Below are 23889 nucleotides of genomic sequence, written 5' to 3'. Positions count from 1 at the left end.
GAGATCACTAAATTCGATGAAGAAGTTAGAAATATTTTTGAATTAGTGAATTTTGTGATTTAAAAGAAATTATTAGGTAAATTGGGTCGAAAACGAGGTATCGAGACCTCGATATTATAAACTGAGCCGTAAATATTTTTATAAATATTTACGGAGTGTCAATAGGATAATATTAAAGTTTCGTTAAGAAATTTTAATGTTTCGATAGTTAATTATGAAAAAGGATTAAATTGCAATAGGGATAAAAGTTTAATTATAGATTAAAGAAAAGTTAAAAGGACCAAATAGGCAATTATTCCTTTTTCCAAAGTTGAGGCGGCATAAGTATAAAAATCTGAGATTTTTATGTGTTAAAAAATATTATATTATAGTAATGATTATGTTTTTATATTATATTATCATTAATATATTATATTATATTATATATATACATAAAACAAAAGAAAGAATAGAAAAAAGAAAGAAAAGAAACAGAATAGAAGAGACGAAACAGAGAAAGAAACAGAGAGCAAAACGGGCAGAGAAGGAAGGAAAGAAAGAAAGAAAGAAAGAAAAAGAAAAAGGGAAATTTAAGGTTTTAAGGATCCAAGCTCAATTGGTAAGTCAAATTAAGTCTTTTTCTTATAATTTTTGAGTTTTTGGAATCCTAGAGATAAATACTACTTGATTTATGTTGATATTTTGAAAGTTAGTAGATTGTTAGACATGAGTTATGTTGAATTAATTGATGAACTAGAGGCTAAAATGATTGAATTTTAAGTTAGAAGTTAGTAAAAGATTGATTTGTAAAATAAAATATAAGTTTTGAATTGATAGGGATTAAATTGAAAGAATCTCAAAATTAGGGATTTATGGGGAAATTGAAGAATTAAACTGAGTTTATAGTAAGAATTAAGAAAGAATATAGAGTTAGAATGCAAAAATAAAATTAGTATTGATAAGGGATTAAATTAGAATTTGATGTTGCCATAGAAGGAAAAAAATGTTCAGAATGTTATAAAACATAAGAATAAGAGATGAAGTTTAATTTCCGAGCCTTGGGGCAAAAATGTAATTATGTAAAAGTTTAGGGGCAAAATTGTAATTTTCAAAAAGTTAGAGTCGAGGGCTATTTTGATGAATGTGATTATTAAATAAGTTAAATTTACTATTTTAGATCAAGAAGTACGAAACTCGAGGTTAGACAAAGGGAAGAATAAAGTTGAAGACTAAGTTGGTAAATTTGGCTATAATTGGTACCGAGGTAAGTTTACGGTAAATAAATGCAATATTTCAATATTTATTATTAATGCTGTTAATTTCCAGCAATTATGAATTTATTTTATGAATTTATTTGATGATGATCTAAGCATGAAATGATAGAGAATTAAAATTAAAAAGTCCCGTTGATACATAAGGATGGTACTGGATACGAATGTCATGACATTTGGGTAAAGAGATCCCATGTAAGACCATGTCTGGGACATGGCATTGGCATCCTTAAGATCATGAGAGGTCCCCTGTAAGACCATGTCTGAGACATGGCATGGGCACCGAGACGAGAGGTCCCATGTAAGACCATGTCTGGGACATGGCGTTGGCACCGAGATGAGAGGTCCCCTATAAGACCATGTCTGGGACATGGCATGGGCACCATCACGAGAACATCCCATGTAAGACCATGTCTGGGACATGGCTTTGGCATGTTATTATCAGAAGAGACCCGAGTATCCTTATTATTCCAATGTAGTTCAACGGGCTTGTAAACGAATCATGTTCATGAAAGTTCAGTTTAAAGCATAAATGGCAAGCTCAGGTAAGTTGTAAGACTTAAGAACTTATTATACTATCAATTGATGTTCAACGATGCAGCAAGGATTGAGTAAGTTATGCACACAAATATTCTAAGTAAACAAGTAAGAGAATTAGTATGAGATTAACTAAAGAGTAAACTAGAGATATAGACATTGAGTTTAATTATTTAAGTTAAATATTGTTATTTATTTGCTAGTAAACTTACTAAGCTTTATGCTTACTGCTTTTATTTCTCTTTCTCTTATAGTATTGCAAAGCTACTTCAAGGATCCTAAAGAAGTCGGAGATCGTCCTCACTATCAACTACAACTGCTCGGTATTTTATATCGAAACACGTTTAAGTTATGGCATGTATAAGGATTTAGTTATTTTGTATGTTTGTAGTGATGATTTTGCTAATGAGTGATGTGTAAGTATTTGATGATGTATGGTTATTAAAAAGATTAAGGATGAAGGTGTTTGTTGTTATGAAAGATTAGGTGGTAAATTATGCATGGAAATCATGAAAGGATAAAATTTTGCAAAGAAACAGAATTCAGGCAGCACAGTGACGTGAATTTGAAAAATCACCCAAGATAGTATAAAGTGAATTAGAGGGTGAATGATATATGGAATTAAAGCTTGTTGAGTCTATTTTCATGGAAAAATAACGGTGTAGAAAAAAGAAATTTATATTTCAAGATATGTGAATTTTAGTAAGATAGGGTCAGAACTATTTTTGGAGTCCCCTGTTATGAGTTTAGAAAATAATTACAAATTGTACAAAAAATGGTTATGAGTTGAAATTTACATGCTTAGATTCCTTAATGAGTCTATTTTCTATAGAAACAAGTAAGAACTTCATATGAAAATCCTATAGTGAGAAAACTTATTTTTAGTGACTAGAGGTCAGGGCAGTCTGGTTGTGACACAGGGGAGACTTTAACTAATAAACTGTACTAATTTGCTGAACCAAAAATTCTAAAAATTTTATGGTGAGTATATATATGAGTCTAGTTTCAGGGAAAATTTACGGGATTAAATTTCGAGTTCTGTAGCTCAAGTTATAATTAATTTAGTAACTGCTGCGCGATTAGACAGATTTGCTGCGAATAATGAAATAAATTTTCAAACCTAGTTTTTATGCTCCGAACTGGTAAGATAAGCTAAGTAATGCCTCGTGCTCGACTCCAGAAACGGTCTCGGGTAAGGGGTGTTACACCAAAGCTGTACACATCTGCCTTCTTGGTTAGTTGTCCTAAAAGCGCATACTCTAGTGCCAAATTGGTGTGTTTTGGTTGGATCCGTGTATCTGTCCAATTCCGAGTTTGAGTCGTGTTAATAGAGGTAATTAAATGAAGTGATATTATGATTGGTATTGGACAATATCGAATGTGAAATGGAAATGAGACATATGAATTGTGCATCATATTGTGAAAAGTTATTTGAGATAGCAAATGATGAGAATTGAATATGTTATGAATGATTTGTTTATGAATTGATTAATTAAATGTGTATGCTATATTTTTCTTTTAAATATTCGAATTATAGAAATATCACTGAGTTAATAATCACTGTACGGTTTTGTTTTTCGTGCGTAGGTTAAGTACTTAAGTTTGATCGCTAATTCAGTATCCATCGACGATCCCTAACTCAAAACGTGGTGATGTTTTTCTATTTGTCGGCATGTACCTAGAGTGTCTAAATATTAATCATTTGGTGGATTGAATGTAAATGATATTATAAGTTTAATGTTTGTTGACATATATCTATAAGCAAGTGTTTGCGTTTAAAGCCTTAAAATGGTATGTTTATAATATAGACTATATTGATGTTTTAATGATTTGTCTTAATGATATAATTGTAGTAACTATGAGGGTACATTGGTTTGATACCTAGGTTGACTGTTTTGACATGTTTTAAATGTATTTTATCGTGTTTTAAATTGGTTGAACGAATAGTTTTTATGTTGCTTAGTGTCCAAGATTGCAGGGAATGGTAAACTTGATGTTTAAGGTTCATTTTGAGTCCACACGATCAGACACATGGGCATATGACTGGACCATGTAAGACACACGGCTAACACATGGGCGTGTAGTTTGGCCGTGTGTCCCTTGCAACTTTAGAATTTCAAAACAGAATGCTCAGGTATTTTCACACAGATAGAGACACAGGTGTGTGTCTCAGCCGTGTATGGCACACGGCCTAGCACATAGGCGTGTGACTTGGCTGTGTGACCCCTATATCTTATTAATGCAAGTCAGTATATTCACACGGCCTAGCACACGGGCGTGTGACTTGGCCATGTGACCCAAGTTAGTAAGCACCTAAGTTTGGACATAGGCTGCGACACGGTTGTGTGCCCCTATTTCGAATACCCCACACGGTTTGATACATGAGCGTGTCTCACGGTCTGGTCACACGGGCGTGTGTCCTCTACTCATTTAAAATTTTTGATATTTTTGAAAAAATTCTCTAAGTACCCAGTTTAGTCCCAATTTATTTCTAACACATATTTTGGACCCCGAGGGCTCATAAAAGGGACAATATAATTAATTATGATATGTACTGTTCGTATTTAATCTAAAAAGTCGGTAATACTTCGTAACACTGTTTCGGTGACGAATAAGGGTTAAAGGTGTTACAATTACTGGTATCAGAACTTTATAGGTTTAGCCGATTTTGGATTAAATCGAGCTCGAAATTGAGTTTAGAGATACATGCCATAAGTGAGTCGAATTGAGTTAAGATTTGGATGCTGATATATATATTTGTTTTTGTTTTATAGTTCAAAATGTCAGACGATTATAATGATGATGTTGATCAAGAAATGTATATCGAAGATGATGTTTCCAATGAATTAGATGAAATCGAATCAGTAACACCAAGTATTAACCCTGTTAGTATTAAAAAAGCTAATGCCAAATGAGGTAATATTGGGGAAAGAGATGATTCTCAGTTACTTAGAGCTATTGTTGATGCTCTTCAAAGAGTGGCGGGAACTACATCCGCTATGACATCTACCCATACTGTTCGACAAGCTTCTATTAAAGAATTACATAAGTATGGTGCAATAGAATTTTTAGGTTTGAAAGGAGTTAATCCTTTTACAGCTAAAATTTAGATTGAATCTACCAAAAGAATCTTACAGCAACTTGAGTGTAATCCACGAGAAAGTTTATTATGTGCTATTTCTCTACTGCAATGAGAAGCATATACCTGGTGGTAGTCAGTGACACGCCATGTATCAATAGATCAGGTAAATTGGGAATTCTTTCAAAAGGAATTTCAAAAGAAATATGTGGGTGAATTGTATATTGAAGACAGAAGATAAGAGTTTTTGATGTTGAAACAAGGTAAAATGTTTGTGGTTGATTATGCACGAGAATTTTTGTGACTTAGTTGGTTTATGCTATCTGAAGTTGACAGTTGCAAGCAATTTTTGCGTGGTTTACGCAATGAGTTGTGAGTACAGTTGGTATCACACAAAATCACTGAGTTTGCAGATCTAGTTGAAAGGGAAAGAATGGTAGAACAAGTACTGGGTTTTGATAAAAAGACTGAGAATACCCGTACTGTTGGAAAGTGTCTTGGAGTTGCTAGTTCAAATCCACAATCGAAGAGATTAAAAGAATTTCGTGGTAGCTGGAGATCAAATATTAAATCAAACAGAATTGATAGAAATCGTGATAGACAGCCAACTATGTCTATAGGTAGTGTACAAGGTCCATCTTGGGATACTAAAATTCTGAATTGTGAGCATTGTGGGAAAAAGCACCGTGGTGAATACTGGAAATTAACTCAAGGTTGTTTTCGTTGTGGATTTACAGAACATTTTATTAGAGATTGTCTGAAAAATGAAAATGCTACACCTGTTACTTTTCAGAGATCTGTGCATGCTTCTAGAAGTCGTGGGTCAAGTTGAAATGGTTCATTTTCTAGAGGTGATGTTAGAAAGGGAAATGATGTTGTTACCCAACAGTCAGAGGCCAGAACGCCAACTTGATCTTATGTTGTGTGGACCCGTGAGGACGGTGATGCAAATGACGTTGTGACAAGTATATTTTTATTACGTTCAGAACATGTTTATACTTTGATAAATATGAGATCTTCGCATTTATATGTTAATGCTAAATTGATTGAGTCGAGAAGTTTAAAATCTGATACGTCTATAGTGGTGTCTAGTCCATTGGGACAATCTGTGTTAGTGGATTAGGTGTGTAAGAGATGTACATTAATGATACAAAATATGACTTTTCCTGTTGATTTGTTAATAATTCCATTTGGTGATTTTGATATAATTTTGTGTATAGATTGGCTTACGGAGCACGATGTGATTTTGGGTTGCTGTAAAAAAAAGTTTGTTGTTCAGAGTAAAAATGGTGCTAAGATTGAGGTGAATGGTATTCAAACAAATAGTTCAACTCGTATTATTTCAGCAATTTGAGCTAATAAACTTCGTCATCAGGGTTGTGAAGCTTTTCTAGCTTATTTTATCAATTCAGATTTTGTTGAAAGTCAATGTAGTAAAATTTGAACTGTTTGTGAATTTCCTGATGTATTTCCTGAAGAATTACCAGGATTACCACCAGATCGGGAAGTTGAGTTTGCAATTGAAGTGTTTTCTAGTACAACTCCAGTGTCAATACCCTAATCTTGTATGTCACCTACAGAGTTAAAAGAATTAAAAGTACAATTGCAAGACTTATTGGATCTTGGTTTTATACGTCTTAGTATATCGCTTTGGGGAGCTTTAGTACTTTTTGTAAAAAAGAAATATGGTTCAATGCGCTTCGTATAGATTATCGGTAATTGAATAAGTTGATAATTAAGAATTGTTACCCTTTACCCTGTATTGATGACTTATTTGATCAACTGAAAGGAGCTTTTGTCTTTTCAAATGTTGATTTGAGATCGGGTTACTATCAGTTGAGAGTGAAAGAAAGTGATGTACCAAAAACAACATTTTGTACACGGTATAGTCATTATGAATTTTTAGTGATGACTCAAATGCTCCGACAGCATTTATGGATCTCATGAACTTTATTTTTCAACCGTATATAAATCAGTTTGTTGTAGCTTTCATTGATGATATTTTGGTTTATCTAAAATCTGAATCCGAGCATGAACAACACCTCAGAATTATTTTGCAAGTATTACAGGAGAAATAGTTATACGGGAAGCTTAGTAAATGTGAATTCTGGTTATCAGAGGTTGTATTTTTGGGTTATGTTGTCTCAACAGATGGAATTAAAGTTGATCCAAAAAAGATCGAAGCAATTGTTCAGTGGAAAACACCGATGAATGTGTCAGATGTTCATAGTTTCCTTGGATTGGTTGGTTATTACCAAAGATTTGTAAATGGATTTTCGAAGATAGCTTTGCCGATGACAAAGTTGCTGCATGAGAATGTTCAATTTGTTTAAGAAGATTAATGCGAAGAAAGTTTTTAGAAATTGAAACAGATGTTGATGAAGCGCTGTTTTTAACTTTACCAGAGTCAAGAAAGGATTTTGTTGTTTATAGTGATGCTTCCTTGAGTGACCTTGGTTGTGTTTTGGTGCAAGATGGGAAAGTGATTGCTTATGCGTCTCGTCAGTTGAAGTACATGAATGCAATTATCCAACACATGATTTAGAGTTAGCTGCTGTGGTTTTTGCTCTAAAGATATGGAGACACTACTTTTATGGCGAAAAGTGTTATATTTATACCGATAATAAGAGTCTCAACTATCTTTTATCTCAAAAAAGTTAAATTTAAGACAGGGTCGTTGGATAGAACTTCTGCAAGATTTTGGTTGTGTTATTAATTATCACCCTGGTAAAGCTAATGTTGTAGCTGGTGCATTGAGTAGAAAAACAGCAATTGAATTGCGAGTAATGTTTGCTCAGCTCAGTTTCAGTGATAATGGAAGTCTATTGGCTGAATTGAGAATTAAACCGGTGACGTTTGATCGGATCAAGTTAGCACAGTTAGAATATGACAAATTGGTGAAGAAAAGAGAAATGGTTCAGAATGGTATGTTAGAAAATTTCAGCATTGATGATTATGATTGCTTGAGATTTCATAACTGAATCTGTATTCTGAATTATTTTGAATCAAAAGAGTTGATACTTCGCAAAGCTCATGACAGTCCTTTTGCTTTTCATCCTAGAGGAATAAAAATTATTGTATTCTGCGAGAATCTTATTCGTGGCAAGGAATGAAAAGAGATGTGATCGAGTATATGGCTAAATGTTTAACTTGTCAGCGAGTTAAGATGGAACATCAGGTTCCTACTAGATTACTTCAGCTTATTAATATTCCTTAATGGAAATGGGATTGTATCACGATGGATTTTGTAACGGGGTTACCATTATCGGCAAGTAAGAAAAATGCTATTTGGGTGATTGTTGATCGATTTACAAAATCGATTCATTTCATTGCGGTTAGGACTGATTGGTCACTTTAAAAGCTTGCTAAAGTTTATATTCAAGAAATCGTAAGATTACACGGTGTTCCTATGTCAATAATTTCTAATCGAGATATGAGGTTCACTTCAAGATTTTGGAAACAGTTGCATGGATCTCTTGGTACACGACTTAATTTTAGCACAACTTTTCATCCGCAGAGTGACGGACAATCTGAATGAGTTATTCAGATTTTGGAAGACATGCTTCGTACTTGTGTTATTGATTTTGAATCAGTCTGGGAATGTTATTTACCTTTAGTTGAATTTGTATACAATAATAGTTTCCAATCAAGTATTCAAATGAATTCGTATGAAGCTTTTTATGGTCATAGATGTCGATCACCTATTTGTTGGATGGAATTAAGTGAAAGAAAAACGTTCAGACCAAAATAAATTCAAGAAACGAAATACATTGTTAAGAAAATTCGAGATAGATTGAAGGCGGCTTTTGACAAATAGAAGTCATATGCAGATTGAAATGACGATATATTGAATAATCTGTCAGCAATAATGTATTTCTTTAAGTTTCGCCTTGGAAGAAAATTTTGAGATTTGACCGAAAAGGAAAATTGAGTCCTCGATTTATCGGACTGTATGAGATTACAGAAAGAGTGAGACCAGTTGCATATCACTTAGCTTTGCCTACAGAATTACAGAAAATTCATGATGTTTTTCATGTTTCAATGCTCAAAAGATATCGATCAGACCCATCTCATGTTATTTCGACAGAGGATATTGAAATTCAACCTGATTTATCATATGAAGAAGAACCGGTTGAAATTTTAGCACGAGAAGTAAATGAGTTGGGTAATAAACGAGTTCCGTTAGTGAAAGTGTTCTGTCATAGTCATATTGTTGAGGAAGCGAAAAAAACCGGAAGAAACAATGAGATCTCAGTACCCCCACCTCTTTTTAGGTTGGGGGAAAATTTATTAATGGGAGAGAATTGTAACGACTCGATAGTCACGGGTATCGAAAAGTGTATTTTTGAGTCTTTGTTTTTGTAAAACGGACTCGTAAATATTTATTAAAAATATTTACGAAGCTAGTTGTGTAGTTAATTAGGTTTTGGTTAGGTGAATTTGCATGAAGTAAGGGTAATTAGGTATAAGGACTAAATTGTATAATGGGTGAAAGTTTAGTTATAGATTAAAGGAAAAGTAAATGGGCTAAATAAGAATTAAGCCTTATTCCAACAAGTGGATGGTGTTCGTGAATACATGTGTAAAATTTATATACATATATTTATTAATAAATTATACTTACTTAATATTTAAGCATATATATTATTTTATTGTAATAATAATAAGTAAATGAAATAAAAATAAAACAAAATAAATAGAAAAAGAAACAAATGTAGAAACGAAACAGAGAAGGAAAGAAAGAAAATAAGAAGAGAAAGAAAGAAGGAGAAAAGCTAGGGTTTCAATTGTTCAAAGCTTGATTGGTTAGTCAATTTAGTCCATTTTCTTATAATTTTTACGTTTTTAGAATCCCAATATTAAATACTATCTGACCCTTGTTGAAATTTTAGAAATTATTGAGTTTTTAAATGTTGTCTATGTTGAATAATTTAAGTATTAGGGATTAAATTGATATATTTTTAAGTTAGAAATGAAAAAGGATTGAATTATAAAATAAATTATAAATTCTGAGTATTAGGGACTAAATTATGAAGAATTTAAAATTTGGGGACTTAAGTTAAATTAGAGAGTTATATCTAGTTTAAAGTGGGAATTGAATGAAAATATAGAATTAATTGTGAAGAAATAAAGTTAGTCTTGGTTTAGGGACTAAATTGGAATTCAAGAAAATGTTGAATAAAAATTGAAATATTCAATGTGAAATTGAATTGTATTGTATTGATGAATTTTAATTGTTTTAATTTTGTAGCTAACGTTATACCGGAACCCTCGACTAAGAAGGGAAAAGATAAAGTTGACGAGGAATAGCTTGGAAATTCTGGTTTGTATATCTATAATCAGAATTTAATTATTAATTATTGTATTTTGTTTAAATGTTAATGGTAAGTGATTGAGGTGAGTATTTGATATTTTGATATTGAGTTGAATTTATTTGTATATATGATTATATGAAAATTTGATATTGAATACTGATTGTTTTTTAATTGTGAAATTAAACCCTATTAATTGTATCAGGCTGAGTCGAATATAGATGGCATGCCATAGGATTGAAAGAGTTCAGGGATTTCTTCGACTTTGAGTCGATGAGACACTGGGTGTCAATTTATTACTTCGGATTAATTTGATGAGGCATTGGGTGCCAATTTACTTCGGTTTAGCCGATGAGAAACTGGGTGTCAATTTATTACTTCGAATTATCCGATGAGGTACTGAGTACCAAATTGGTGTGTTCTGGTTGGATCCGTGTATCCACCCAAGTCTTAGTCCGAGTCGTGTTAATAGGGGTAATTAAATGAAGTGATATTATGATTGGTATTGGATAATTCCGAATGTGAAATGGAAATGAGACATTGAATTGTGCATCATATTGTGAAAAGTTATTTGAGATAGCAAATGATGAGAATTGAATATGTTATGAATGATTTGTTTTGGAATTGATTAATTAAATGTGTATGTTATATTATTTTGCTTTTAAATATTCAGATTATAGAAATACCACTGAGTTTATACTCAGTGTACGATTTTATTTTCCGTGCGCAGGTTAGGTACTTAAGTTTGATCGTCGATTCAACATCCATCAACGATCTTGAACTCAAAACGTGGTGATGTTTTTCTTTTTGTGTCGGCATGTACCTAGAGTGTCTAAATATTAATCATTTTGTGGATTGAATGCAAATGATATTATAAGTTTAATGTTTGTTGACACATATCTATAAGCAAGTGTTTGTTAAAGCCTTAAAATGGTATATTCATAATATAGAATATATTGATGTTTTAATGATGTTTCTTGATGATATAATTGTAGTACTTATGAGGGTACAATGGTTAGATACCTAGGTTGACTATTTTGTATTTGATCGTGTTTTGAATTGGTTGAGCGAATAGTTTTTGTGTTTCTTAGTGTCCAAGATTGCAATGAATGGTATCCAAGATTGCAGAGAATGGTAAACTTGATGTTTGAGGTTTATTTTGAGTCCACACGGCCAGACACACGAGCGTGTGACTGGACCATGTGAGACACACAGCTACCACATGAGAGTGTGGTAGACACACAGCTAAAACAGAATGCTCAGGTATTTTTTCACATGGGTAGAGACACGGGTGTGTGTCTCAGACGTGTGTGGCACACGGCCTAGCACACAGGAGTGTAACTTGGCCATGTGACCCCTGCACCTTATTAATGCATGTTAGTATACTCACACGGCTTACCACACAGGCCTGTGACTTGCCATTGTGACCCAAGTCAGTAGGCACCAAAGTTTGGACACTGGCTGGGACACTACCGTGTGCCCCTATTTCCAATGCCCACACGACCTGATACACGGGTGTGTCTCTTGACCGTGTGAGCGACACAGCCTAGTCACACGGACGTGTGTCCATTGCTCTTTTGAAAAATTTTGATATTTTTGGAAAAATTCTTTGAGTACTCGGTATAGTCCCGATTTATTTCTAAGAAATATTTTGGGCCTCGAAGGCTTATAAAAGGGACAATATAATTAATTTATGATATGTAATGTTCGTATTTAATTTGGAAAGTTCGTTAATGCTCTATAACCTTGTTTCGACGACGGATAAGGGTTAGAGGTGCTACAAGTTAATTTCCCATTATATGAACTTACTAAGCTTAAAAGCTTACTTTATTTTATTTTCTCTGTTTATAGTACTCGGAAGCTCATAAAGGTTGGAAGCCGGTAGGAGCAACATCACTGGTATAAATAGCAAAATTTCTTTTGAGTATAATGGCATGTATAGGTTAAATTGGCCAAATGATGGCATATAAATTGTAACACCCTAATTTTGGGCCTAGTCGGAACAGTGGTTTCGGAACCACAAATCCGACGATGAAATTTTTATTTTTTATTATATTTTTGTGGTCTACGATTTCACGAAATAATTTCGTGAAAATTTCGTTCAAAAATTTTGACATCCGGGCACTTAATTTAGTCAAAAGGACAAAAAATGCAAAAGTTGAGTTCTACATACTAGAGGTGTCCAATTGTTATGAAATTTTAAATTGAGGGTCCTTAAATGGTAATTAGACCATTGGTTAATTTCTAGACAAAAATAGACATGAAATGGGTGTAATAAAATATTTTTAAGTTAGGGGTATTTTGGTAAACTAATAATTAAAAGAATTAAAAAGGGAAATAAGGCAAATTAGCTATCATCAGTAGCAGACATGGTTAAGGTTTGTTCAAACTTCCAAGCTCGATTGTAAGTGCTCCTTAGCACTGTTTTTAAAGTTCTTTACATTTTTGAAATCTCGGTAACTTGGTTAAGCTTATTCTAGCAATAATTTAACCTAGGGTTTATATTTGGAAAAATACCCATAGGTGAAATGTGTTTATTTTGATGTTTTATGGTAGAATATGAAGCTTGAAATTGTGTTAAACAACTTTTACTAAGCGATTTTACGTGAAAACGAGTAAAACGACATAATCGATAAAAATACCTAATGTTCATAAGTACATGTTAAAGTGTGAATTTGATGTTGCTATAAAAGGGAAAAATGATCAGCATGTCATAAAACATAAGAAAATAGGATGAAGTTTAATTTACGAGCCTAGGGGCAAAAATGTAATTTTGACAAAGTTTAGAGGCAAAATTGTAATTTTTCCAAAATATGATTTTGGGTCAATTTGAATAATGTAAGTCCTAATTAGGCTATATTTGTAATGATAGAGCAAGGATAATTGAAATTCAGGCTAAAATGGGCAAAATACCAAGTTGTGGACAAAATGGTAAAAATGACCATTTTCGTATACGAGGTAAGTTCGTGTGTTAATAATAATGCAATACCATACTTGAATTGTAATTTTCTATTGTTATGGCATAAATCGTATGATTTAATATGTTTAGGAGAAGTTGATGAATGGTGTGTATGATATGGAAAATGTGATGATTGTTATGTCATGTGAAATTGAACGGCAAATTATTGTTATATGAATTGAATGTTAAATTACTATTACATGGGTTGTATGAATTGCTACAAGATTGTACCTGATGAGATTTCGACAAGTTTGTACGTAAGTAATTTATCGATTCTTTTTATTTTATTACATTTTGTTATCATATGAAATGTGGCTGCCTATAGAATGATTATTTGTTGTAAATTGCAAATTGAAAAAGGACTATGAATAAATTTGTAACATGTTGGAAAGTGAGGAATTTCCTGGTTGAGCCTTCAGAATAGAAACGATACGAATGATCTATTGTGAGGTCCCGTGTGTAGTACTAAGTGCAGGGTACTACGTGTACCGGATAATTGGTCGCATGTGTGGTACTAAGTGCAGGCTACTATGCGTACCAGATAGCCTTATCTACAAGTGTGAAAATATGTGCAGGCAACTGAGTATCAGTTATTATTCCAAAGAGTTCAACAGAAAAATCGATTAAGTAAAAATAAATGTGAATATGATTATATGATGAATAAGTGCAGGCATATTTTTATGAAAATTATGAGCAATGTGCTGATATTTGAGTGAACTTTGATAAGACAAAAAGGATTAAGTGAAATTATGTAAGAGTGAATTTTAGTAGTAAAACAGTGTTAGATAGCAGCAGTTGCGTGACTTTGGAAATTCACCAAAAATTGTGTAAGTTGAATTAAATTTCAAAAAAATTATGGAATTAAATATTAATGAGTCTATTTTCATATAAAAGAAACAGGAGGAGCAAAAGAGTTCTATATTATGTGATATTCTAATTTTTGTGAGATAGTATCAGAATGAATTCGAGATCCCCTGTTCTGACTTGGAAAAATTGTTAAAAATTGTAAAAAAATAATTATGAGTTATAATTTATATGAATGGAATCCTAAATGAGTCCAATTTCAGGATAAATGGACTAGAACATCATCCAAGTCCTGAAATATGAGACAAATAATTTTTCGTGAAGAGAGGTTATAACAGTTGGATAGCGAAACAGGGGAAACTTTAATGAATAAACTGTACTAATTGGCTAAACTAAAAAATTTGGAAATTTTATGGCAGAAAGTTATATGAGTCTAGTTTCAATAAAAATTAGCAAAACTAAATTTTGAGTTTTTTATCTCTATATATGAATGATTTAGTAACTGTAACTCGTTGAAACAGCTTAACCTGAACATTTGTAATTGAACAATTATAGTGTTTTATCTTGAAAAGCATGTTAGTAATTGCTTATTAATTTCATATGGACTTACTAAGCGTAAAGCTTACCCATCCTCTCCATTTCTTTAGTATTTGCAGGTCGGCTCGGGTTGGAGATCGTCGGAGGCAAAATCACACTATCAAACTATCATTTTTGGGAGAATTAATTCAAATATTAGAAATATCAAGTGAGTGGTATGTATAGGAAGTTGGTTTGTGATATGTATTATTATTATGACTTTGACCATACGTATCAGTCTGTATTGAGTTATTGTACATGATCATGAGATGTGGTCCTTATCCATTATGGTTTATAAGTTTAATTAATCATGCCATGTCCTATGTTTTGATGTGATGATATAGTTAGCTTTTTTTGTTATGCATGATTGGTAATACATCAGGTAAGTTAAATGCAGGCCAGTGGATCATGAATTAAATGGAAATGAGTAATGTTGCCTTGAATATGGATGTTTAATGGACAAATTGGTAACTACATTATGGTGGTATAAAATGAGAATAAGATTTAGCATGTTTAGTTCTAGTTAATGTAAGAATGTATATTATATATAGGATGGTAAGCAAATATGTTTAAAGTGAATGACATGTTATTGCATGATTATGGATGTGTAAGTGCTCATTTATGCCACGTTATATGTCTTTAAATATGAGTCTATGCATGTGTTCGAAAAGTTTTGAATTAAATAAAATTTTATGGCCTGGTTTTCGTCTATGTGTATGGTTAAGTCTGGTAATGCCTCGTACCCTGTTCCAGCCTTGGATACAGGTAAAGGGTGTTACATAAATATTTGGTTGAAACTAGCTATTGGTATGACTTGTGTTTGGTAAATTTTGATATGTACATATATGGCCTAAACATGTTTGATGTGTGTGTTTGAAACAGTTAAATGGTCGAAAGTATATAGATCTATTGATGAATGATTTAAGATAGCATAATTGGTAAATTATGCCTATATGCTTATATGTATTTGGTAAGTTTGAACACTTGGACATATGTGATAATATGACATGCATATAATTTAGTTTTGGCTTGGTTTTAATGTCTTGAATTGGTTGGTGAATGTATTAAAGTGTTGGGTGAGAAATGGGGTCTTGGAAATGGCCTATTTTCGTCCACACGGGCAGAGATACAGGCATTTGTCTAACTGTGTGTGACACACAGTCATGCGCATTGGCGTGTGGTTTGGCTATGTGTTCCCTGCATCCTTAAAATTGAGAAATAGAATACCCAGGTATTTTTATACGGGCAGAGACACGGGCATGTGTCTCAGCCGTGTGTGACACACGGTTTAGCACATGGGTGTGTGGCTTGGCCGTGTGACCCAAGTCAGTAAGCAACCTAAATTGGACACGGGTTGGGACACGGCCCTGTGCCTCTATTTCGAATGTCTACATGGCCTAGGACACGAGCATGTCGCTCACACGGCCTAGCCACAAGGGTGTGTGTCCCCTGCATCTAAGGAAAATTTTAAAATTTCGCGAAAAATTCACTGATTTCCCGATTTAATCTTGATTTGTTTCTAATGCATAAATTGGGCCTCGATGGCCCATATAAAGGACATTATGATTGAATATGATTGATTTTTTATATGAATAATAAATGTTATAAATTAACTATATTTAATTTATAAACTTTGGTAATGCTCCGTAGCCCTATTCCGGTGATGGATATGGGTTAAAGGTGTTACAACACAAATCTAGCCAATTCCAAATGATATATATATATATATATATACATGCCAAACTCACCAAAATAACATATACCACATTCCACCTATACATGCCATTATAATCTTGATCAAGACATCAAAATCTAATGATAAAATCAATGGATAGTGTAATGGATCTTCGACTAGCTTCCAACCCGATCGAGCTTCCAATAATCTGAAAAGTAAAGGAAAAATAACAATGTAAGCAATGAATGCTTAGTAAGCTCGTATAAATTTTAAACATAACATTCCATTTCAATAATGAACTTTATAAGGTAAACATAAACATAGACCAATGCCTCAAGATTTATCAAACCATAATCACCTCACAAATTAGTGTATTTATCCATAACCTAGATAAATTCATCCATAACTTAAGTAAATTTCTCACATATAAGTAAACCCTTTAACTCATCAATGCATTTACATTATCACATTACATCTTAATTATGAACTTATCGTTTTATTACATCTCCTTACTCGTATCATTTGTATAACACAAGACATAAGCATAAATATATGATCATCAATACAAAAGTTAGTGCATTTACTCACGTTTCTCTCGAAATATCATAAGGTAAGTCATATACATGAATAACATCACTTGTAATCATCAATTTCATGATCATAAACATACTTTCATTGAACATTTATTTTTTTATTCCTTTTCATAGATTCATGACATAAGTCCTTTGAATACTTACCGATCTCTTTCTTTTCATACCCATTGAATCAAATGAAATAACATCGAATAATGAAAATAATATTTTCAGTATAACTTACCTGTTACAATACATTGACACTAAAACTACTACGCTCAAAGCTTGATATAACACACCGGCACGAAGCCTGCTAGGCAGGGAGCTTGATATAATACACCGTTACAAATCCTGCTAGGCATGAAGTTTGATATAATACATCGGCACAAAGCCTGCTAGGCATGGAGCCCGAATATCATCGGCACAAAGCTTGCTAAGCACGGAGCCCGAATATCACCGCGTTTCTATTTCTTAAAACATAGCTAAATGACATTTAAGTTTTAACCAATAATGAAAATAGTATGAAATATTAAATACAAATAATAATAATCGAATAACGAACTTACCTGACTAAATTGTAGAAATATAAAAAAGTATAAGAGCTTTTTGGTAATTTTCTATTCTCTTCGATTTTTCACTCTCTCTTGATCTAAATTAATAGTTTCATTCAATTTATTAATTTAGACAATAAAATAACTCATTTAATGCAATTTAGTCTTTTTGAGATTTTTACAAAATTGGCCCTAACATTTTACTTTTATTCAATTTAGTCCCTGAGCTTAAAACATGCAAATTAACCACTTTTAATGCAAATCCATGCTAGATGAATATTCATGGCATTAAATACAGCCCATTTTTTCAATAATTTCACAATAAACCTTGTATTTTTACTATTTCAACAATTTAGTCCCTAATCGAAAAATTCATCAAAAATCCCTTAACAAAATACTTTTAATTACCAACCAACATTTCAAATTCATAATTTAACATCAAAAATCACTACATTCATCAATGAAAAAATTCAAAATCTTTAACAGTTTAAAAAACGAAGGTACAGGCTAGCTAGACTTAGCTAGACTTAGCTAGACTTAGTTGCAATGCAAAGAAAACACCCAAAACCAAAGCTTCACCTCTTTAGCTATGTTTCGGCCATTGAAGAAGAAAATGAAAGAAATTTTTGTTTTTCATTCTTTAATTTTGTTTAGACTTTCATCAATTTACAAAATTGCCATCCAAAACACATTATTTTATCATTTCCTATTAAATTGCCGTCCCACTATACTAATTAGGGAATAATTTTTACTTAAGTACTTCCTCCTTTATTAGTTAAGTTATTTCATCACTTAAATGCTATATTTAGAATATTTTGTACTTTTTACAATTTAGTCTTTTTTAATTAATTAACTATCGAAACGTTAAAATTTTTCAACGAAACTTTAATATCACCTTAATGACACTTCAAAAATATTTATAAAAATATTTACGGCTCGATTTATAGAAATGAGGTCCTGATACCTTATTTCTAAAACCACTTAACCTTGAGGTTAAACCACTTGAAATTAATAAATCGCTTATATAACATAAATTATAAAATCAAAAATATTTTTAAAACCATAATTAACTTGTAAATGTTAAATTATAATATTTACGAACTTGTCAGATTTGGTGGCCCCGAAACCATTGTTTCAGACATCACTGAAAAATGGGTTGTTACACATTTAACTCAGAAATTCATAATTAGACCTCCCATGGGATCCGTTTGGCTTAAATAAGATTTGAAATGTGACATCTTTCAATATGTGATATGGTTAAGGTAGGTGAAAAACTTATGTGTGATCTGTGTTTTGATAACTCTGAAAGCATAATTACATGAAAAAACATGCATGACACCTATATGTGGAATAACCGTTAGTATAAGCTATATGATATGTTATAATCTATAAGGTATGGTTAGGTATACATATCGTTCCATGTATGTATTTTATTATGATTATGCATGTGCATGGGGTGGGTGTTGATATGATAGAGGAAGTGTATTCTGGCAGTATTACTGCAATTCTAACGGTTAAACCGTAATATTTGTCTAGCAGCTCAACTGCACCATTATGAGTGGCATACCACCATGACCCAATGTGATTGAATGGATAGACTCTTGTAGTCCTATTTGGTGTGATTGGTTGGACGGAGATGGTATGGAGCAGATGGAGGTAGGATTTGTTCTGATATGATATATGTTTCTGAAAATATGACATTCTGATCTGGTATATGTTTCTGAAAATATGACATTCTGATTTTATATATGTTTCTGGTAATATGACATTCTGATTTGAGATTCGTATATGTGAACGTTATAAGTAAAATTCTGTGTTGTTATTTACATTTGTGTATGTTATAAGAAAATTATGTTTGTGGGCCGAGTCACACACTGGGTTTAAAACTCACTCATTTGTTTAATACGTTTCAGGTGATCTTTGGACTTAGGACCGGACAACGTACGGGAACTTGAATTATTTTCTCGACTAATTAAATATTGTGATTTAAATTAGTAATTCGTCTAGACTTTTGAGACTGTAATCCGTTTTTGGGCTTTGATTTGGTTTTTGTTTTATTCGTCAGTATTTGATATTTTTAAAGGTAAAAACTAAAAAAAAATCACACAGGTTAACAAACTAAGATTCGGATTTCAAAACTGAAACTTTGAAAGTTTTCCACTTCATTATTAAGTAATCACTTAAGTGTTTTTCTGTAAATAAATAGTTTTTAGCAAAAGTTAGCGTTAATTGGAAATGATTTGCCCAAAATTGATACTTTCAAATTCTGGGTTTGAAATAAGTGTTTTCGAACTTGTGTTTTTCCTAAACATTTGTTAGATTTTTTTCCAAATTTTATACTTTTGAAACGCACAACTAAGTTGATTAAGTCAAAATTTTTAAACAAGTTAATGTAATTCCTCAAGATCTGGTCATAACATCTAGGCAGGGTTTGGCTGTTACAGAATGGATGTCCATAACCCCTAAATTCATTATGTTGTAACCCCTTAATGCTCTGTAACTTATGGTACTTGAAGCCCTATAAATAGTGGGCATGTACAAGCTTATGGTATTCCAAGTGTGAAAGTTGAATCATCCTTTCATTTCTTTATCTTTCTTTCTCTCTTAATCTTTGTATTCTTTTTTTAAGTTTTATAATACATTATTAGTACGATCTTGCTCAAAGTGTTTAGTTTCTTTTATCGATGATCAAATTTATTCTCTATAATTTCTAAGATCTTAGACAGATGGTGAAACATTTGATATCGGCTTACAATTGAAGTTTGATTTGCTTACTTCTTGATAAAATCACCAAGACTCATCATCGAATAAGAAAGTTGTTATTAAAACTTTTGTAGAAGAAAAGAAATTGAGGTAAGTTTACTTATCACATCACATGTCTATTTGTTACCTAAATTTTTGTTCATAAAAAATGTTTTTTTCTCAATATATGTTATTTGATAATTGCTTGATGATTAAGTATGAATGATGATAAATTAATTTTAATTTTATAAATTGATAGATTTGTAAATCACAATCCATAATATTATCAATCACCTTTATTAGTTAAGGCCTAAGGTTCATCATAATATGTGATATTGCATCGATTCTTAGTCATCATTAAACTAGTTTTTTATGATTTCAATTTGAATATATATATAATTTTTCTTAATTCTAAGCATGATATATTCTTGGACTTTAATATTTTAAAAAATTCTCTTAATCAACAATGATTAAAGTTATTACATATATTAATAAAATCAAGATTCTTTCACACCAAACAATCAAAGAATATTTCACTTCAAACATATTTGTTTTAAGTCCTTTTAAGGACAAATCTTGAGGTGTGTCTTAATTGATTTTTGGGTCAATTTTGTTGTATAATTTTGAGTTTAATTAAACTATTTTTTTAATTTTCAATTATTTTTTTTGACCACATTCACTATTGCAGAGATGTTGAGTGTATTTAATGCATTTTATATTATTCATTTAGCAATTGATTAGTGAGATGGCATGAGCAATTGTAAGCGAAAAAGTTTTGGTGAATATGAGATGTATGATTTTGAAGTAAATTTCATGCATGTTTGCGATGATTTATGAATTTTTTTACTAACATTAGCATTATATCAGGTTTGATTTTTTAGATGTTAGTTTTAGCCATACATTTTATTTACAATAAACTCCATGTATGTCTTGGCTATTTCTTTCTAGTCAATTAATGATGCAAAGCTCTTGTGAAAAGGGTTTTAAAAGTATTTTGAATTTATCTCATACTTTCTTATTGTTAAATAATGAATTATTCATCCCACTAGTTTTGCTCCATTCCCTTAGTGAATATAGCAATACATAACGATTAAGATAATGGAATCTAGTGTATTGGCAAATAGAAAAGAAGAAGATAGATGATTTGAAATGTTGCTAAATGTTCATTCTTATAACAGAATGATCAATGATTTATACTAATTAATTATTCCTTGAAGTGGATGATAACTATATAATCTTATTGTAAAGAATATGATATATGGTTACACTATTGTCTAAATTATTTTTTGCAAATTCCTTAAAGTGAATGTTTGTAATAAATACAATAAATTTTATAATCACTTTTGATCATTAAAGTCAATTTGAAGATTTGAAGATTTTAGCATATTCTCTAAAGCGAATATTGCATATAATTGTTTGGGAATTATACAAGAGGCATAAGGGCGTACCTTAATATCCAGTGATCTCCTGGGCTGTATAAGCTTGTTAGTTTAACAATTTATCAAACATTCAACAGGTAATATAATCCAATCAATTATGCACTCAAACGAGTAATTATAAAATCCAAAGTCCAAAATTAAACAGTCCGTAGTGTCTGTTTACAACCCGTCAAAATTTATTTAAAAATTCTAAATCTATCTCTAATCCCTTGGAACAGTCCCATATTGCCTTCCACTTTGGGTTTTGAAACACATTACATACTTAAAGGAATTTGCCTTGCAATTGATCACTGGATTGCCACACTTTATCACTATTTCGTGAGCTAGCTATCTGCAAGGTACATGCAAGGAGTGTGAGCTTATTGAAGCTCAGTAAGTGCTCAAGCATACAACACATTTAAACACACCAATCGTGCTAGAAGTTAGACATGCTATAATAGTTCACATAAAATATAGTATTCATACACAACATGATGATATATTGGCAACATGTGAATGTGAAACATAACCATATTTTATATGAATTGGATAAACAGATCTTAAACACACCAAATGATTCATAGATTCGTATGCTATCTCCATGTAAGTGTAGCACGAGTGCTCACACTCTTCAAACACACCACACTATCTATGGTGAATAGAGCTATGCTCGACATTCCCTTATCTCTCTAACACTATCTCTAGGACACAATGCCTTAACACGTAGTAAAAAGGGTGAGTACTCAAAATCTTATGGCATGTCAATGATATCCAACGGTTTCAGGTATTCACAATGCCAACATATCATCTTTATCACATTCATAATACATAGTACAATAGGGCTTGCAATATTGCAGAGCTTGCACATTACAGTTAATAGAGCTCACAGTTTTGCTAGCTTGCAATACACATAAGGTTTGCACAACATAGGGCTCACATGTCGCATGGGGCTAACATAGCATGGGGTTCGTATGTCTTCTGGGCTCATACACATTTAGGGCTCGCTTATTACATGTAGGCTCGTATAATATAAATAGGCTCGCATACATATTATCTCGCACAATTATAAGGGTTTACATAATATGTGACAGAGACCTCACATGCATGGGCTTCGCATGAATCATAAAGGTTCTCACACAATGTGTGGTGTTCGCACATATATATAGGCTCGTATAATACATAATAGGGTTCATATGTTACTAAAGCAAGGTTCGCATGAAAATTTAACAAGGTTCGCGTTCCTTACCGAGTCTCCTTTTAGCATGCGAACTAATGTTTAAGTGTGATATGCAAAAACTCACCTGTCGTTCAGTACTGATTGCCGAAGCTATACCACCTTCTGCTTGCCCTTATCCTTGCTCGATGAGGCTCCACCACAATCTTCAGTTTCACACATCAACAACAACACACTCCAATTATTGAACATTCTAAATAGAATTACTATCCTAGAATGAAAGTAGTTCGCCACTCCTTCACACACAGCAGCTCGCCACTCATATGAATCATGCGAGCTCACCTCGCATGATTTAATCTACTTAATTACCTTATTCTAACTTGATTTAATTCCTAATTTCTACTTCCTAACCTCATGCTTAATTACATATCGAGGCCATTAATTTTACAAAATTTCACTAATTAATATTTTCCAGAAAATCACGTTCGTTTTCAATCTCAAAGAAAAAAATCATTTAATTCTTGCAAATTCTTTAAGGATTTGTTAAATCAAGTTTATAAACCTCTTATTTATATCAAATTAAGTTGAAAATCATTTTAAAACCATCACTTTTCTCTCTATTGTGAGATCCACCATTTTTAAGTTCAAACAAGCTTTAAAAACATGGATCTTGTGATTTCTTAACTAGATCCTTAAGAACACAAGTTGAACTGACATACTAAGTGTTTAAACCATAAGAAATCAGAATGTTTACCTTTAATTCGAAGGTCTCCATGAAATTGGATCAATTTGCTAAAAAAACGAGCTAAGTGTTAATAGAAAAATTGAAGGAGAAAGAGTGAATTTCTTTTAAAATTGAAAAAGAGAAAGGTGTTTGGTTGCTATAAAAATCAAATGGATGGAAAGAATTTTGAGGGAAAACTATTGATTTTAGATCTAACAAAATTTTGAAATGGGTGAAAATGTGGAAGGAAGGAATGGTGAGTGGTCTTGTATAGCCAACCAATTTTAAAATTTGGGCTATTTACCCTCAAGCCCCCTTATATTTTCTCCCTTGTTATTATTTCTCCAATTCCAATTAAAACTCTTTTATTTACACATTAGACCTCTAATTTTAAAACCATTTTAATTTAATCCTCACTAACATATTTTTATTAACCCAATTATTATTAACTAATTAATTAATTATTTTATATTATTCTAATTCCTATGACACTAATCTTGTTATCTCTCTCGAGCC

General features: G+C 32.0%; 1 long non-coding RNA gene across 1 annotated transcript; it reads right to left on the bottom strand.

Moving 5' to 3' along the window:
• Positions 1–21533: 21533 nt before the first annotated feature.
• LOC121209866 (uncharacterized) lies at positions 21534–23584 on the bottom strand. The gene is made up of 3 exons (XR_005905016.1): positions 23404–23584; positions 22777–22855; positions 21534–21827 (listed from the first exon to the last, which is right to left on the bottom strand). It is a non-coding gene; the product is annotated as an uncharacterized lncRNA (long non-coding RNA).
• Between the last annotated feature and the right edge of the window lie 305 nt (positions 23585–23889).

The sequence above is a fragment of the Gossypium hirsutum genome, chromosome A11 (genome assembly GCF_007990345.1).
Source record: "Gossypium hirsutum isolate 1008001.06 chromosome A11, Gossypium_hirsutum_v2.1, whole genome shotgun sequence".
NCBI lineage: Eukaryota > Viridiplantae > Streptophyta > Magnoliopsida > Malvales > Malvaceae > Gossypium > Gossypium hirsutum.
This window is presented reverse-complemented; position numbering and strand designations above follow the sequence as displayed.